This window comes from Mesoplodon mirus (assembly GCF_964341445.2).
Source record: "Mesoplodon mirus genome assembly, chromosome: 5".
In the NCBI taxonomy this organism is placed as follows: Eukaryota; Metazoa; Chordata; class Mammalia; order Artiodactyla; family Ziphiidae; genus Mesoplodon; species Mesoplodon mirus.
This window is the reverse complement of record NC_138980.1, coordinates 56,949,991-56,968,168: the sequence shown is the minus strand read 5'-3', so window position 1 is coordinate 56,968,168 and position 18,178 is coordinate 56,949,991. Positions and strand designations below refer to the sequence as shown.

The window sequence follows — 18,178 nt, the reverse complement described above, 5'->3', positions numbered from 1 at the left end:
AGCTGCTCATGAGGATCACAAATACCAAACATGGATCATGCAAGGTAGATTGATAAGCACAGGAAAGAAACTGAGTGAAATTGAAGCGATCTGACTGCATTCCTCTCTGGACTATGATTTCCATAGCACATGATCTCTGGACCATGATCTCCTATAGGGCACAGGGTCAATTCAATTGTGTAGTGAATTGAATGTCTCTTTATGGGAAGAAAAACTTAGACTTGCTGCTACCTGTTCTGTGCCAGGTGCTGCACCTGGTACTTTACAAGCATAACTCATGCTTGTAACAATTTTATGCTTAAGGAATTGTCATCTCAGTTTGAAGAAAGTCATATGAAGAAAATGGAGGCTCAGAGGACTGAAGTGACCTGCATAAGTCAAACAAGCTAATATGTAGTAGAGCTAGAATATCAAGCTGTGTCTGACTATATAACCTGTGCTCTTTCCCATATACTGGGAATGATTTCTTCTAATTACTAATGTAATAAGTGAAAATGGGTATTTTTTTTAAAGAGTAAGCATATAAAAGTTATATAAAACTTACAGGACTTCCCTGATGGTCCAGTGGTTAAGAATCCATCTTGCAATGCAGGGGGATGCCAGGTCGATCCTCGGTCAGGGAACTAAGGTCCCACATGCCTTGTGGCAACTAAGCCCGCACACTGCAACTACTGAGCCCATGCACCACAACTAGAGAGCTTGCATGCCACAACTACAGAGCCCTGGTGCTCTGGAGCCCGTGCACCACAACTAGAGAGAAGTCCGCACGCCACAACTAGGGAGAAGCCCATGCACCACAATGAAGCACCTGCACACCGCAATGAAAGATCCAGTGTGCCACAACTAAGACCCGACGCAGCCAAAATAAATAAATAAATATTAAAAAATAAAAATAAAAGTTGCAAATATAACAGTGTACTGATATCTTTCAACCAGATTCCCCTCATGTTAACATCTTACATAACCACAGTACAAGCATGAGAATCAGGAAATTAACATTAGTACAATGTTATTAACTACTGTAAAAACTGTATTTGAATTTCATAAGTTTTTCCACTGAAACTATTTTTGAAAAGGTCCAATCCAGGATCTCACACTGCACTAGTTATTTCTCCTTAGTCTCCTCTAATCTGCAGCAGTTCCTCAGTCTTTCCTTGTCTTTCATGACCTTGACACGTTCTAAGGGTATTGATCTCCTATTTTAATGTTCCTCAATTTGGGTTTGTCTGATATTTCTTCATGATTAGTCTGAGGTTGTGCATTTTAGACAAGAACACTGCAGAAATGATTTTGTGTCCTCCTGAGGGCATCCCATCACAGGATTTAGGTTGTTGATATGTCTTATTACTGGTGACTTTGACTTTGACTTTGATCACTTGGTTAAGAGGGTTTCTATCAGGTCTCTCCACTCTCAAGGTAATATATTTTCCTTTGCAGTTAATAAATATTTTGGAAGAGATGGTACGAAGCTCTACAAGTATATTTCTTCCCAAATTTTCACCTCCTAATTTTAGCATCCATCAGTGGATTTTATCTGCAGTTATTCCTGTGGTATTGACCTAATGGTGATTTTCTGTTTTCCTCATTCCTTTCACACTCATTAGTTGGAATTCTACAGCAAGGAAGAGCTATCTCTTCTCCCTCATTTATTTATTCAATTATTTATATCAGTATGGACTCATGTATAAGACTCTGAAATTTGGTTGTATCCAGATTGCCAAAGGTCTCAAATACTATGTTAAGAGTTTGCACTTGATTCATTGGGCAATGGAGAGCCACTGTGGCTTTTTTTTAAAGCAGAGAATTAATATAGACATTATTAATGGCTTTTGAATCAGAATCCATCAGTGAATTAGTTGAGGATCAAAGTAAAAATCCCTTCTTTCCCTCGTTGTCCCTGTAGGTCCTTTGTTGCTTATGGCTCTGGCTCTTTTATCTAGGGCTTCAAGTAAGAGCCCCAGTACAACTGGCTTTTTAAAAAAATAAATTTCAAAGCCTACCCTATTACACAAACAGTAGTCCCATGTTCTGAGTAAGAATATACAGCAGTTTTGGCTCATTGTTAAAGAACCTCAAATCCCACACTACTCCATAGTGGCCCCAGGTTCTGAAAATAAGAGACCCAGAAGGACTGGCTCATTGCTGACAAAGCTCAAAGCCTACCTTATTGCACAGACAGTGGTCTGGGGTTCTGCAAGAACCTCAATGCCTACTGTACTGTGCATAATACAGAGGTGGACATCATCGGGTCGCAAGCTGTGGAGGAGAGCAGCATGTAATCCATCACACAGACAGAAGAGCGTGGGGAAGGGCTGGAGGTCACTGGTGCCATCATATCTAAGACAAGGAGACAGTAACCTGTTAAGCCCATCAGAAGAAGAGCCAGAACATGAAACCAAGCTGTTTTCAGTTTAGCATCCCTTAGTTTTAAATTCATTTTTAGAATGAATTACTATCTTCTTTTTGAACTTATGTATTCCACAGCATAGAAGTGACTTCACAGTGGATTCTGTGCCATCAACCAAGCTTCAGCCTGAGACGACCCTAGTCTCCAGTCAAATGGAGCCTCACCTCATACCCATGCTCAATGGAGCTGATAGAAACACTCTACCCCACATTAACCCCTGTCTATCTTTGGTTCCTCAAGGTTATGGCTGAAAGTCACCTTCTATGGGCTGGAAAGCACCACCACCTCCTTCTCTTGCTTGTCTTCCCTTTGAAGGCCCCTGAACATAGATACTAAGTCTGGTCTGTAGATCAAGCAAGAACAAGACTCATGTTTCCTCAGTATACTCATGGGAGGGAGGAGGGAAACAGCAGTATTTGTCGGGCTACCATCTTGACTTGACTTCGCAATTCCACTTCTGGGTATATACCCAAGAGAAACTCTAACACATGTGTACCAGGAGACAACTGTAAAATGCAACAAAATATAAGGGCAAAACATTGGAAATAGCCCCAAATGTCCATCAGCTGGGGAACTGATAAATTATGGACTACATATACCGTTGGATACTATACAACAGTGGCAGTTAGACACATAGGCATGAATGAATCTCACCTATGGTAGGGTAAAAACAGTAAGTCACAGAACACATGTGCTTTAGTTCAATGTATAAAACAGTTAATAATAATACCTAGCAATAAATTATTTAGAGTATATATTTGGCAAAATTAGAAAAAAGCAAGTATCTATAGGGTATAAAGGAAGGAGATGTTATTAGGGAAGTATACACAACAGCTTCAATAGTGTTGGCGATTGTTCTATTTCATAAACAAGGTGGTGGGTACACAGGTATTTATTTTCTAATATTTTCACATTTCTGAAGTCTGGATGGTCTCAAGATATAGCTGTCATTATCATGAATACACCTTAGTCAGTTTTTTAATACATTTTACTTTTTATGTATTTACAACGGTGATAAATGTTAAAACCAAAGTCTGAAAAAAAATTTAATAAGTATAAAAAATTCAAAGTGACAAAAAAATCATTGTGTCAGTTTAATTGGTATAATTTTTTCTTTTTTAGTGGTACATAAAATACAATATGTATTATACTTGATGACATCTTATATTCAGAGGGATACTAAATTTTTAACCATATTAACTGTATATTATATATACAGTTTTGCAAGTACGGTATATTTTATCATAAAAATCTATTGTCTGTTATCATTTTTCCATTTTTCACAGGGGTAAGGAAAAACACAAATACCTATGGGAAAAGGTATTTCATGTAAACAGTAACTAAAGGAGAGTAGGGGTGGCTATATTAATATTAGACAAAATAGACTTTTAAGTAAAAAACTGTTACATGAGGGAATTCCCTGGCAGTCCAGTGTTTGGACTCCATGCTCCCTGCTGAGGCCACGGGTTCAATCCTTGGTTGGGGAACTAAGATCCTGTAAGCTGTGTGGCGCAGCCAAAAAAAAAAAACTGTTACAAGAGACAAAAAAGGACATTACATATTGATAAAAGGATCAATTCACCAAGAAGATATAACAACTATAAACATATATGCACCAAATAACATACCTCCAAACTGTAGCAAACATTATTAGAATTAGAGAGAGAAGTAGACAGATCTACAATAATAGTATGAGACTTCAATAACCCACTTTCAATAATGTATAAGACAACCAGACAGAACATCAGTATGGAAATACAGTACTTGAACAATACTATAGACAAATGGACACAACAGACACCTATACTCCTCTCAACAACAGAATATATGTTTTTTTTCAAGTGCACATGGAACATTCTTCAGGACAGACCCCATATGTTAGACTACAAAGCAATTGTTAATAAGTTTTAAAAGATTGGAATTATGCAATGTATCCTTCAAATCACAATGAAATGAAACTAAAAATTAATATCAGAAGAAAAACTGAAAAATTCACAAATATGTGGAAATTAAACAACATACTTTTAAACAACCAATGGGTCAAAGAAGAAATTGCAAGGGAAATTAGGAAATATATTGAGACAGATGAAAACAAAACACAATGCACTGAAACTTATGAGAAACAGTAAAAGCATTGCTAAAAGGACAATTTATAACTGTAAATACTTACATTTAACAAGAAAGATTTTAATTCAACAACCTAACTTTTTCTCTTAAAGAACTAGAAAAAGAAGAACAACCTAAACCCAAAGCTGGCAGAAAGAAGGAAGTAATATAGATTAGGTAAAGCTGCCTAAAAAGTACAGTACAGGAACTCAGTATCATTTCCCTTTCAATTAGGAACTCAACAGTGTGCACTCAGTCTTAAAACACTTCTCCAGGAAATGAGATATAATTACAGACAAACTAACCTGAATCAGAAATATTTGTTTCCTTTTTCTGGTTGAGCCTGGAGTTGAGGTTGGAACAGGGCACAATCTTTTTGAGTTCAGTTACTAGAACTGAAAACTCAATGGAGAACAGGCCTTTTCCATTTGCTCTGTTACTTTCAGAGTGTGGTTTTAAATTATGTCTCTGGAGATCTATCCAGCTTGCTTCAGGTTCTGGGTACCATCCTGCATCTTTACATACCAGATGGACCACGCTGGCATCACTGTTCTTGATGAGAACATGTGAGGAACTTCCTATTCCTGTGAAATGAGAAGGGAACAAGCAGCTCAATTAAGAAATCAAAAAGTGGTTTGATTCTAGTTTCAGTATTTTGAATATGATGAACCAAATCAAAGGATGGTCCATCTCCTGTATAACTTAGGTAAAAACAATGAAAAATTTCCATCAAAATACATAATTATCCTAAGGAATCATATATAGAAGAAAAAGGCAAGAACAAGTAATTTTTAAGAACTGAGACAATTGAAAATACGGAAGAAAAGAAGATAATAATGAGAAGCTGAGTCTAACAATTTATAGTAATTTCAGAAGCACCCTAAAAGCTGGTTGAATGGCACAGTTCTAATCAAAAGTTATTATACCACAACAGAAGTCAAATTGTCAAAGCAGATTCAGAGAAATTAGGCAACTTACTTAACAGCAAATTTTACTAATGATTAATTAAGGATACAAGCGAAAAAGCAAGCATAACATCTATCTCTGGAAGGGTCCAAACTATCATATGCACCTCCAAAAAATAGATTTTTGTACTGGGATGCATTCTGGTTTCAGAGTTAGAGATGAGTGTTCACTGTGTGTGTTGGACACGTGCTGTAAAAATCAGCTCTTGGGAGCTATTTAAGTTTAGAGCTTCTTAGTTTTTATATTCCATCAGTCATGCAGAGAGGGGATCTACAAGACTAATTTCTGTTCTCTAAGCTGTGCTCCATAATCAATAAATTCCAGATTTGTTTACAATAAGCAATGTAAAAATTCTGGTAAAAATATTCTCACATGAGACCTTCTTTGGCTATCCTCCTACTTGTAAGTTTACATGGAGGAGAGAGTTACAGAGCTGTTGTTAATTCTTTTCCTTTTGCAGGGATCTGCATGAATTGCAGTACTAAGAGTAGCAGGGGTTTGAATCAGTATATGTCAGATCACTCACAGATGCAGTGCCCAGACACCATACTGTGCCTTGTGGAACTTGGCTTCTCTTAGGTCACCTGGTCAAAGACAATGACATGTTTCTGAGCATGCATGAAATGGATGTTTGGCTCCAATGAGAATGTTTCTGGCCCTCACCTTTCTTAACTATCCTCTGGGCTCATAATTCTTCACAGTCTAAAGCTTCTTTTTATACATTTCCCAGCTCTCCATCTCTGATCCACATTGAGGACCCAAAGGGCATGCAATGCAATCAGGGAACAAGGCAGCAAGCGTGAAAGATGGAATGATCTAATTTACAGTAATTTAGAAATAGAAATGATACTATCGATCAGTTTGCAACTGATGAAATTCAAGCATGCTTCAATATATGCAGTACATCAGACTTCAATGAGGCAGAAAATTATGAACAATGGAGACAAATTAGAGGAAGTATTCAGAGACAGACAGATGTCCCAATGGCCCTTGATATCCAAATTTTCAAACTTGGATTATATACACTATCTTCTCAAAAGAACAAAACTAAAAGCTCAATCATACACAAAAATTTTATATATTATAAAGTTGGTCCTTAGTATCAGTCCTGAAAAGATGGAATGGGAAAGCCCTACGGGGAAAAATTTTTTTCACTCATATTGTACATTTTACTCTAGAATAGTTTCAAATAGATCAAAGATATAAGATTAAATTAAAATATACTAAAGGAAATTAAGAGAAAAGGTTTTAAAAACCTGTGTGTAAGAAAGGAATTTAAAAGCATGAAAAATGAATCCACAAAAAGATACAATGATCAAAATTTTAAATTCAACAATATCTATAATTAGCTATGTTAAAAAATAACTCATAAAACAATTAAAAAATTACAACTCCTATCAAGTGAAAGCTATATTTTCCTACCATTAAGAAGCTCTTACATATTGATAAAAAGATGAACATTATATATGGAACTATTATTTTCCCTCCAAAACCTGCTTCACCAATTATCCTAGACTCAATGAATAGCAATTTCATCATTCCAGTTAGATTGGGCCAAAAATCATCAAGCAATTATGAGCCTTTTGTTTCTCTCACGCTCATTTCAAGAAATCCTATTTACTCAACACTCAATAAAATCTGCAGAGTATATGTGCATACTATTCTCAGTGTCTGTGTGGCATTCTAAATGAATCTGAGAATGATAGAGTCCAAACTCTTGGTAATTGTTGGATCCACTATAACTAGAAAGAGTTATCACTTGATATTTCCAGAAAACATCTCCACGTCACCATATTTCAAGCTTGTTTTCCATTAGCTAGAGCTTAGAAAACATTTGTGGATTTTGGATTCATGTTTACACAACTCCAAAAATTCAGCTGGACTAGAGTGAACCTAGAGTGAACTAAACTTTGAGAATTATATGTCTAAATGATAATCTCAATTTCACAATAACTAGAAAACAAAAATTACTCCATATTATGATTAATTTGGTCCCTATTTATGAACTAAATATTTTATCATGGAGCCCATGACACTTGGCTTAGTTTTCCATGGAGATCTAACTTATGTGCCAAATGTCATGTGAGACCATTCAGATTTTGAATCTAAAATCTAAGGGGATTCAGCATAAAAAAGAATATTTGGGACAAAGTAAATAATTCAACTGGGATAAATCGTCTATATCTGTATATAGTATACATAATTACAGTGAGTTAATAAGCACTTTAGAGAAATGCATTTAAAATTTTTATCCAATATAAATAATTTTAAAATAAGATGAAGTAAAACATATCCAAAAAATTAACTCAAATGTAGAAGAGTTTTCAAGTAGGTCACTTATATTGTTATTTAAATTTTTCTTGCCAGGCATTAGCCTCAAGCTACATGGTTATTATAATTTTTGAGAGCTTTGATGTTTGTTTTTCAAAATATTCAGGCCAGTATCATAATTATGGCAATGACATAAAAACTTATCTGGACTTTTCTCTACAGACTGTGTCACTTGAATCAGATGCCAAACAAATCCTCTCATGACCTCACTCCCTGGAATGTGGCTGCCAGTATCACAACAGCCATCATACCCAGGCCAGCAGCAGCAGGTCTGATTCACAGAGCTTTCTGGCCAATAAACGGGGCAGGTACCAGGAACACAAAGAAGTCATCATACACGTAAATTAACCGATCATAATTACTGTGTGATTTAGTCTTTACATGGTTGCTGCTGTCTTAAAAGTGAGTCCACCTCATTTCTGCCAATCTCAGCTGATGCTCTCTGACTCTTACAATGTTATATCTACTCTCCCAGGCCAACCTTTTGTCCAACAACCACCTTTTCAGCTAGAGGCAATCCTAGGTCATGTTCTCTGCCCCACAGAATATATAAGTAACACTTAATATACATGGAAGAGCTGTCGCTACCTAAATCTTCTTTTTCCCTTGCACATGATCAAAGAAATTTTTATTCAAGTAATTCAGCAGCTGTCTCTGTGACAGAACTGTTCTAAGTTTTGGGGACAATTCCAGGAACAGCAATGAGAGAGTGGCTTAGAGTACTGGGATCAAAACCGGGGTAGTGGGATTCTTGTTACTTTTCCTTCAAATAACATAAATCACTGTTAGTGTTTCTTCAAGTACAGCTGATACACCACTGCAGTGCATTCTGGGCATAATGTTAAATTTTAGGATTTTCTTAAAGGTATGCAATTTAATAAAATGCATCAACATATAAACTGACTGAAGGAATACTAAAGTAAACTATATATGCCCAACAAATGAAAACTTTTATTACAAAATAAAAACAATTGAGAAAATAGGAGTATGTGTAATACATTGTATAATCTTAGGTTCCATTGTAAAACGGAAATATGGGAACCCTTGTTCAAAAATCAAAAAGAAAAGACTACTGAAGATACTAAATATAAAGATTTTACCTTTAAAATATTTTATTACTTACAAAATATAATAGAGGTAATAGCGATATATAAGAACATAAAAAAATTTTTTTAAAGAAAATGTTGGGGGTAGGAGTTTATTAATTAATTGATTTATTTTTGGGGCTTCCCTGGTGGCGCAGTGGTTGAGAGTCCGCCTGCTGATGCTGGGGACACAGGTTCGTGCCCCGGTCCAGGAAGATCCCACATGCCACGGAGCGGCTAGGCCCGGGAGCCATGGCCGCTGAGCCTGCGCATCCGGAGCCTGTGCTCCGCAACGGGAGAGGCCACAACAGTGACAGGCCCGTGTACCGCCAAAAAAAAAAAAGAAAGAAAGAGAAAAACAAATATCGTATATTAACGCATATATGTGGAACCTAGAAAAATGGTACAGATGAACTGGTTTGCAGGGCAGAAATTGAGATAAAGAAAATAAACAAATGAGACCTAATGAAACTTCAAAGCTTTTGCACAGCAAAGGAAACCATAAACAAAACAAAGAGACAACCCACATAATGGGAGAAAATACTTGCAAATGAAGCAACTGACAAAGGATTAATCTCCAAAATTTATAAGCAGCTCATGCAGCTCAATATCAAAAAGACAAACAACCCAATCCAAAAATGGGCAGAAGACCTAAATAGACATTTCTCCAAAGAAGATATACAGACTGCTAATAAACACATGAAAGAATGCTCAACGTTATTAATCGTTAGAGAAATGCAACTCAAAACTACAATGAGATATCATCTCACACCAGTCAGAACGGCCATCATCAAAAAATCTAGAAACAATAAATGCTGGAGAGGGTGTGGAGAAAAGGGAACACTCTTGCACTGCTGGTGGGAATGTGAATTGGTACAGCCACTATGGAGACCAGTATGGAGGTTCCTTAAAAAAGTACAAATAGAACTACCGTATGACCCAGCAATCCCACTACTGGGCATATACCCTGAGAAAATCATAATTCAAAAAGAGACATGTACCAAAATGTTCATTGCAGCTCTCTTTACAATAGCCTGGAGATGGAAACAACCTAAGTGTCCATCATCGGATGAATGGATAAAGAAGATGTGGCACATATATACAATGGAATATTACTCAGCCATAAAAAGAAACGAAATTGAGCTATTTGTAATGAGGTGGCTAGACCTAGAGACTGTCATACAGAGTGAAGTAAGTCAGAAAGAGAAAGACAAATACCGTATGCTAACACATATATATGGAATTTAAGAAAAAAAATGTCATGAAGAACCTAGGGGTAAAACAGGAATAAAGACACAGACCTACTTGAGAATGGGCTTGAGGATATGGGGAGGGGGAAGGGTAAGCTGTGACAAAGCGAGAGAGAGGCATGGACATATATACACTACCAAACGTAAGGTAGATAGCTAGTGAGAAGCAGCCGCATAGCACAGGGAGATCAGCTCTGTGCTTTGTGACCACCTGGAGGGGTGGGATAGGGAGGGTGGGAGGGAGGGAGACGCAAGAGGGAAGGGATATGGGAACAGATGTATATGTATAACTGATTCACTTTGTTATAAAGCAGAAACTAATAAAAAAAAAAGAAAAAAGAAATTGAGACAAAGAAGTAGAGAACAAACGTATGGACACCAAGGGGGGAAAGCGGTGGGGGGTGTGTGTGACGAATTGGGAGATTGGGATTGACATGTGTACACTGATGTGTATGAAATGGATGACTAATAAGAACCTGCTGTATAAAAAAATTTTTTAATATTAAAAAAAAGATAGATGTTAAATCAATAATGTAACCTTCTACCTTAAAAAGCAGAGGGAAGAAAACAGATTAAAAGCAAAACAAGAAAATCATAGGATATGATAAAGATTACAGAAGAAATAGAGAACAGAAAAACATTAAACAAAGTCAATGAAACCAAAAGTTCATTCTTAAAAATATCATAAAACTGAGAAACTTTTAATTAGGCTGATTATAAAAAGAACTCAAATTACTAAAATTAGGAGTGAAGGTGGGACTATTACCGCTGACTGAACAGAAATAAAAATGGCTTTAAGAGAACACTATGAATAACCTATGCCAACAAATTAGATAACCTAGATGAAACAGAAAAAATTCTCAGAAACACTCAAACTACTGAAACTGACTGAAGAATAAACAGAAAATTTGAATAGAATTATAACAAGTAAAAGATTGAATTAGTAATTTTAAAAAATCCACATAGAATAGTCTAGGCCCAGATGCTTCACTGGTGAATTCTACCAAATGTTGAAAGCATGAACACCAATCCTTCTCAAATTCTTCTAAAAATAAAATAGGAGGGAACATTTCCTAATCCACTGTAAATATAAGGCCAGTAGTACCCTGATACCAAAACCAGATAAAGACACCACAATGAAAGGAAATATATCAATATCTCTTATGAATATTGCAAAAACCTCAAGAAAATAGTAACAAACTGAATCCTGCAACATATAAAATAAGTTTATAAACTATAATCAAGTGGGATTTAACCCAGGAATGCAAGGTTACCTCAACATATGAAAATCAATGTAATACATGATATTTATAGAAGAAATGATAAAAATCAAATGATCATATCAATTGATGTAGAAAAAGCATTTTAAGAATTCATCTCCTTTTCATGATAAAAATGCTCAACACATTAGAAATAGAAGAGATCTTCCTCAACCTGCTAAAGGGCATATAGGAAAATGCCACAGCAAGCACAATACTTAATGGTGAAAGAATGAAAGTTTTTCCCCTAAGATCTGGAACAAGATATGGATGTCTGCTCTCACCACTTCTATTCAACCCTATAGTTACAGTTCTCGTCAGGGCAAAATACTAGCAAATGAAGATACAGCACCTTTCCAACCATAAATATTTCACTATATATCTCTAAAAAATATAGAAGGGTTTTAAAAAATTCAACCACAATACCACTATCCAGAAAGTTAACAATCATTACTTACTATAATCATTTTAGTACCTATTTAGATTTCTTCCTTTGCCTCTTGATTTTTTTCAGTAGGTTCATGCTAATCAGAGTATAAATTAAGGTTATGTCTCTGGATGTTATGGCTTACAATGTGATTTGTCTTTGTAAATGTTCCATGCACACATAAGAAAAATGTTTGGTGGAGTGTCCTATAACTGTCAACTAGGTCAAAATAGTTGAGTGTTTTAGTTCTACAATATTCTCAAAGAACTTTTTACGTGTTCTACCAATTACTGAGAGATTGCTATTAAAATCTTTATTTTTAATTGTGGATTTGTCTATTTCTCCTTGCAGGTCTATCAGTGTTGCATCATGCATTTGGAAGCTCTGTTATTTGGCGCAAAAAAATTTAGTATTGCTTCATTTTCTTAATAAATTGGCCCCTTTATCATTATGAAATGACCCTTTTTATCCTTGGTTATATTCTATGCTCTGAAATCTGATTTGCCTGATATAGTTACTCCTTCTTTGTTTGTTTGTTTGTTTGTTTGCATTACATGGGCCTCTCACTGTTGTGGCCTCTCCCGTTGCGGAGCACAGGCTCCGGATGCACAGGCTCAGCGGCCATGGCTCACGGGCCCTGCAGCTCCGTGGCATGTGGGATCTTCCCGGACTGGGGCACGAACCCGTGTCCCCTGCATCGGCAGGCGGACTCTCAACCACTGTACCACCAGGGAAGCCCCAGTTACTCCTTCTTTGGATTAGTGTTCACATGGTATATTTTTTCATTCTGTTATTTTTAATCAATCTGGTCTTTATGAATTTCTTATAGACAACATATAGTTGTGCATTGTTTTTTAATCCAATTTGAAAATCTCTGGCTTTTAATTGGGTCATTTGGATCATTTATATTTAATACTATTAATGATATGTTTGTGTTTAAATCTATCAACTTGCTATTCATTCTTTTTGGTCAATCTACTTTTTTTCTCTTATTCAGTCTTTTTTGGAATAATCAAGTATTTCTTTTATGATTCTGTTTTGCTCTTGTATTCTTAACCAGCCATTTATAGCATACATCTTTAACTTATTTTAAACTATATTCAGGAACTATTGTACCACTTTAGGTACAGTTTAAGAAGCACACAGGAATATACTTCCATTTATCTTCTCCTTGCCTTTGTATCACTCTTATGCAGATATATTAAGTTATACATATTACTTACACATATGCTAGAAAACCCTCACTACATTGTTATTATTTTTGCCTTAAAAGGTCAATTATCTTCTGAAGAGATTTTTAAATAAAGGGGAAAAGTCTTATATTTATCTATATGCTTTTCTTTTCTCCTATAGATCCAGATTACATCTCCTCTATTTTCCTTGCGACTGCAGGGCTTTCTTTAAGCTCTCTTGTAGTGCATGTCTGTTGGTGATAAATTTTCTTTCAGCTTTTGTAGGTCTGAAGACATCTTCATTTCACCTTTGTTTTTAAAATGTATTTCTGATGCACCAAGAATTCTAGATGGACAGTTATTCTTTTTTCTTTTTTTTAGTACTGTAAAGAAGTTACTCCGCTGTCTTCTGACTTGCGTTACTTCCACTGATGAATTTCCTGTCATTCTTATCCTTGCTCATCAGTACATAATACATCTTTATTCTCTTTCACAGTCATTCTGCCTGTATATCCAATGTTCTTTTCTCTCTGTTGAATATATCTAAGTTAGGCCTTGTTGCCAGTCATGCAAGATTAATAAAACCACCCAACGCTAAGACGGCATTCAAAGAAAGCATCACTATTATCTCCAAACTCATCCAGTTGTATATATTACATATGTATAGCTTTTTTTCAGTCATGAAGTGGTCTTAGGAAAAAAAACACTATTTTTCATTTCATTTCTCTTTTGCAAAGAAGTAATATCTCACTGATACTTACCCTAGATCAGTATCAAGGGAAGAGTTCAACAAAGACAGGATGTAGGGAAGAGAAATAAAATGTATTGATGGCAACTTTCATGCCACCTATAAGCTAAATAATAGACGACCTTACTTAATGAAACTGTCATTTTGGTGAGCAGTCATACTATCAACACTATTTTACAAACAAAGAAAGCAGGACCCTGAGAGATGGAATGATTTATTCAGGGTGCACATTCAGTGGCTGGCAGAGCTAGGATTTGAACCCAGTTGTGCTGATGGAAACCCTTAAGCCTATAGCACTAAGTGTATGCTGTTCACTCTTCCCCAAAAGTTACTGTGAGCTGTAAGGACAGGTAACGTGTCCACTAGTCACTCCTACCAGATCCCCTAATTCATAGAGAGCCTCTGTCCTGCTCACCCTCTGCCTCATTCATCTCCCTAATTCTCTTATCTTCCTATAGCATCTGCCTGGACTGTAAGAAAACCTCCTATCACCTGCAGGAGTGCTGTCAAGAACCCAGACTCCCCCAAGGAGTCTGAAGAGTCAAGTTTCACCTAAATATTCAATACAGAGACAAGGACTAACTAGGACTTTATACAAGTTTAGCAACAATCACATGTAGAGTGCCAAGCTGGACCAGCTGGAGACAGGACAGTGTTACTCATTTAACGTCTCCTGTCCTCAGTTTCCTGCCTTCTGAGAAATGCAGAAGAAAATAATGTACCCTAATCTGTCATGGGCTCAAATCTGTCTCTGCTCTTTAACATCTGTGACCCTAGGCAAGTCCCTCCTCTCAGAGTCTCATGCCTTTGAACAGTGTTCTGAGCCATAGGTGAAAGGATATCAATTAAGAGTATGTTTGAAATCCTGCGCAAAGTGCTAAATGGAGCTAAGTCTGACTGCACTGATTTGGACTGTTGATCCAGACTGCCATGATATTTTACACAACACAGCTTGGTGGTAAAGAATGTGACTGGAGCTGGAGTTCCCAGCTTGGATGCTGGCTCTGCTATTTGCTATCAGTGTAACCTCAGCAAATAACATAAATTCTATATTCCCTAGTTTCCTTATAGTTAACATGGGGACAGTAATAGTATTTAAACAATAGGATATAATGAAGATTAAATGAGTAAATACACATGAAAGGCGTAAAAGTGTGCCTAGCAAAAGTAATCAGTTCATATATATATAAAATATGCTGAAAAGTTGTTGGTAGGAAATGGAAAAACCAGGAGAGATATAGGGGCCATGATGGGATCTGCTAGGTTAGATAGTAGGGGATGGGGATTGGGTTCATCTTCCTCATTTTCCCTTCCCCCACATTCCAGAACCCTTTGTGACTGTTCCATAGCTCTGTGATGCAGGTCTGGAACTCCAGACTGGAGTGGGTAGTCTCTGTGCTCAGCTTCCTGAGGTAGTAGTGCATTTTAGATGATGGAGAACTTTGGCTGGTTATTTCTGCATTTTAGTGAGTCCTGGGTCCTTGGTTCCATCTTTTACTTTTGTACAAAGTTGGGATCACCTTTTTGTCTTGTTACTGCACCCAGTGGTGTGCATAATTACCAGTGTTTGAAAAAAAACAGAGACATTAGTCAGGTAAGGGAATTCTAGGCTCAGCCCACAAAAGAGACTGACTTGACTCTTATTTTTCCTTTTCCTACTCCCACTATTCTAAACCAATTTTTGGAATGGAGAGATAACAGGAATGGGAATTCTCAGGAGAGACTAGCACATCATTTGACTAGGAAAACTGGTTGGGTGGACAATGGGTATAGTGGAGACTAGGGTTTCTATCCAAAGTTCACAGACCATCTACCTAGATGTGGTAAAGAGTTCCAGGTTAAAATCCAAACACTGTGATTCATGGGTCATGGATTGGCTCATAAAGAGAGTTCAGGGCACCTGAAGAGAAGAGGCCTTCAATGCTTGTTCAGCAGCTGCTTTCCCTTTATAGTGTTACCCGGCCAAGCCTCTCTCTTGTGTTTGGGCTGACCCAGAGGGCAATGTTGAGCCTCTGAAAGCCTCTGATACAGATTCTACTCATGGAGCAGAATCCTATAGAATGGAGCAAACATGTGCCAGAAAATGTGTTTCTGTGCCCCTTTACAGTAGAGGACTACTATCTGAAATACCAATTGAGGACCAAAGGTAGTAAGCCCATTCTTTGAGAAAGATTCTTCTCAAAGAATTCTTTGTCATTCTTCTTCGACAAAGGAGAATCAGTAGAAAACATATCTACTTTACAAATAAGTAACATGGAAACAATACAGGACTCAACTTTATCAATATAGAATGTCACTTTACTCATTAATGAATGTCTGCTGCTTGCTTAGAATAAGGAGTATAAGAAATGGGTCCCACTTCTCATTTTTTTTTTCTTGTCTTGTCTTTCAGGAACAACTCAGTGGCAGGAAGAGAAAGGGGAACTTTAAGAGCTAAGGTTTTGCTGTTCAACCCAGGCCTCTCCCATTGATACCTTTTTTGCTCCTTTCATTGTGGAGCAAATGGTCCCAGGTCCACAATTGTTGGGATGTCACTTCCTAAAGCCAATCCTCAAAAAACATAGCCCTCTGAGGAGAGCTCATTGGAAGTAAATCAGAATTGGGGACACTTCTAATCCCTTCTCTCTCCTCCACAAGAATTTAAACTGGTGGAGCTGGGCAGTGGGTGGTGCCCATGGGGTGGGGTAGTGATGTGAGATAGTAGAAGCAATATAGGTTGTTTTGGAGGCAACATTTTGGGGCCTGACTTTGTACAAGTTGTTATCTTCTCTAATATTCAGACTCATCCTTTGAGAGAGCATCTGGCTTGCCAAGAGCACAGCAATGTTGTGATAATCAGTTGGGAACAATGTGCATGGAAGCACTTTGTAAATGACAGCATTGGACCTATATCAGCCTTATGATTTTCTCACTGACCTTAAGTCTTAATTCCTGAGGCTCTTAGGGTAAATTTTGAAATAGTCTTTTCTCAGTTGAACATTCTACAAAGCCTCCTATAAGATCCCTTGCTCCTTCTTTTAACCTATAGGCTATTTTCCTAACTTGAGAGCTTCCCTTAAAGGCACCAGTTTTCTCTTTGGAAATGATTAATCTCTTATTTTTCCACATATCCCTCTTCCTGGCTTGCTTCTTGGAATTCCAAGACCCTATAGCAGTCTGGGGATGGCACAAAAAGGGGACATATAGAGAATGGAAAGTGAAAGGAAGCCTCGGGTTAAGAGATATAGGAATGAGAGAATAGGAATGTGGAGAAACATGACTTTTGCCAGGCCTGCTAGGCCAGCTTGTCCCCATTCTGCTCCTGGATGCTATTTTTACCTCTGGTCTCTTACAGGCACCTGCACAAGCTCTCTTTTGATGTGGCTTTCTAGAGCAGTCAGAGCAACATCCTGCTCTGAGGAGTGTAACAGAGCAACCACAGAAGCAAATATTCTGTTATGGGAGAAGTTGGAGGAAATGTTTTGACTCTATCACCTTTGGGATTCACTAAGTCGTCACACGTCGTCACACACTCTGGCCTCCAATTTCCCACTGGACTGAACCACCTTCTCAGTTTCCTTGCTTTCAATATCAACACTGGGTGGCCTACTTCCATCAGAGCTCCATTTAATGCTGAATCCAACAATATCCATGGACCTTCTTTCACACCACCCTCTTCCCTTTTCCTTTGTACCCCTAGAGAACACTCAGATCCTGGACCCTATTTCACAACTAGGCCCGCTTTGCCTCTGTACCATATCTCCTTACCTGACCCCACACTTCTGAAGATACCTTTCCCTCTTCAGTCATCTATATTTAAAAGCTTGAGTATATAGCTGAAGCTGAAAAGCCCCTTGGAGGAAACATTCAAGCAGATCAAGGAGAAGAAAAAATCATTTTTCTGCATGCTTACCTGTGGGTGAAGAGGGCCAGATGGCCATGAGGTCATCCCCCTAAAATTTTGCTCATAGGCTCAGGCTGGGGAGGGGAGCAAACAGGACAAGAATCTATCACCAACTTAATAGAGAAAAGATCCTTAGTATTCTAGGAAACCCTTAGCTGGAGAAGAGCAAAAAGGGAATGCAGACTGGAGAACCCAAGGAGGAGAGTCTCTGCTCAGGACAGCCTATTGCAGACACTCCTAGGAACAAGTCATCCTACCACCTATCATAGAGTCCATGAAACAGTACTTGGAAAACAGGAATAAGTATGTGCTCCAGTGGTTTCATCCACTGGATAGAACAAACATAGATTCATGGCACAAAACAAAGACACTGTCAACTTCTGTGCAGAGTTCAGATCCACTAGAAGTCAGAACTGCCTCTATGGGCAAAGGGGATATTGAAACTCAGAAGAACAAGTCAGTCAATGGCTAGATCCTAAAGAAAAAATGGGATTATGTGCAGAATTAATCAAGGAAAGGAAGTCTGCCTGAGGAACTCAAGGCC

At 37.5% G+C, this 18,178-nt stretch overlaps 1 protein-coding gene across 10 annotated transcripts in view; it reads right to left on the bottom strand.

Moving 5' to 3' along the window:
* The window catches only part of LOC309804872 (uncharacterized protein), a 121,632-nt gene that overhangs the window by 78,192 nt on the left and 25,262 nt on the right, over positions 1 to 18,178 (bottom strand). For 9 of the 10 annotated variants that reach the window (XM_082622544.1, XM_082622543.1, XM_082622546.1 and 6 more), the window contains 2 exons: positions 4,819 to 5,097; positions 2,164 to 2,337 (listed from right to left, as the gene is read on the bottom strand). The gene's annotated coding sequence lies outside the window, so the exon portion shown is untranslated. The remainder of the gene's footprint in view (positions 1 to 2,163; positions 2,338 to 4,818; positions 5,098 to 18,178) is intronic. The other variant, XM_082622547.1, reaches the window with a different exon arrangement.